The sequence below is a fragment of the Seriola lalandi genome, unplaced genomic scaffold, assembly GCF_002814215.2.
Source record: "Seriola lalandi dorsalis isolate HSWRI2012SDOR001 ecotype SW California unplaced genomic scaffold, Sedor1 jcf7180002051286, whole genome shotgun sequence".
Lineage (NCBI taxonomy): Eukaryota > Metazoa > Chordata > Actinopteri > Carangiformes > Carangidae > Seriola > Seriola lalandi.
In genome coordinates this window covers 1-1,384 of record NW_019521839.1, presented here as the reverse complement: position 1 = coordinate 1,384, position 1,384 = coordinate 1, and the positions used below count along the sequence as shown (strand labels likewise).

The following is a 1,384-nucleotide window of genomic DNA, read 5'->3' as shown; positions in this document are numbered from 1 at the left end:
GACAAACACGCCACATTAAATGATGTAAATGTTATTGAAGTTACATTTTTCTCAATAAGTTCTTGCCCATAAATAAATTCTGACATTAATAATGTCAATATTCCTTACCTCAATTCATAGGTTAAACAGGGATGATAAGGTCTTTAGGGTTTCCCCTCAGAAATGGATGAAGTGGTAGCACCCAACACTTCAATTACGTCTAAAGACAATATGCCAACAAATTTAAACATCTTATAAAATGCCAACACTGTCAATGTGGGAATGTTATGTTGGCATCTTAAATTAGTGTTGGGTGGTACCACTTCATCAATTTCTGAGGGGAAACCCTAGAGAAATTTAAATACTTAAACGCCTTAAACTGGCCCCACTCTTAAAATCCAGCAAGTGAGAAAATAATTCATATACTCCCCGTCGGGGAATCGAACCCCGGTCTTCCGCGTGACAGGCGGAGATACTGTCCACTATACTAACGAGGAAGTGACGCAACTAATAATGTGACCAAATCGTACAAGTCAATTAACTGTTGATGGTTTTTTTGTTGACATCTATGCATATATCATATACCAGTGTTTTATGAATGTGAAACAGCGAAAATTCTGAAGTGACTAAGCTTTGTAACAACTGTAGTAAAAAGTGCTGCTTTGGAAAACGATAACTACAAATCCACATTGGTGTATTTAGATAATATGTTGTTTCTTTCACTCCTTCATATCTTCAAACACTGAACAAATGTACTTAGTTACTTTAATCACTGTAGGAGAAGAAACAAATTCAAAATTCTTCTGATCACGTGATAATGTTATATATTAGTCTTCGCTTTCGAATGTCATCTCTCCTCGTTAGTATAGTGGACAGTATCTCCGCCTGTCACGCGGAAGACCGGGGTTCGATTCCCCGACGGGGAGTACACAAATCTTTTCCCTCTTGCTGGATTGTAACAGTGGGGCCAGTCCTCTAAACATGAATGTTCGTAACTGACTGTTATCTCTTATAATACATCCATGCCCATAAGTCCGCATATCTGCAGACTTTGCCTTAGGACACTGCCTAAAGTTCATAGCGTTGTGACATTAAGCACGGGTTCGCCGTAGTTACCAGGTGACGCCGTGAAGCGTATAAAAACGTTTAGCAACCGACATAAAATGGAAAAAAGTATATGGTAAAAGAAAAAACGGTTTGCATGAAAGAAACAAGCATGAAAGAAACAAACCCTAACATTAACGTTACAAGAAAAAATAAGTTTACATGTCAGTATAAACACAGAGGTCACTGGTGATTCAAGGCCAGAACTGTGTGTAGTTATCTGTCTTATGATGATATGATGATTAAGTCTGCTTTCATCTGATCTGATCCAACGTTATTGTTTTATTTACAAACAGGGGGC

The 1,384-nt window shown here is 37.9% G+C and overlaps 2 non-coding genes across 2 annotated transcripts; one reads left to right on the top strand and one right to left on the bottom strand.

Annotated features, from left to right (window-relative positions):
• Positions 1–404: 404 nt before the first annotated feature.
• Positions 405–476, bottom strand: trnad-guc (transfer RNA aspartic acid (anticodon GUC)). The gene has a single exon. It is a non-coding gene; the product is annotated as a tRNA-Asp (tRNA).
• Positions 477–833: 357 nt separating this feature from the next.
• Positions 834–905, top strand: trnad-guc (transfer RNA aspartic acid (anticodon GUC)). The gene has a single exon. It is a non-coding gene; the product is annotated as a tRNA-Asp (tRNA).
• The last annotated feature ends 479 nt before the right edge of the window (positions 906–1,384 follow it).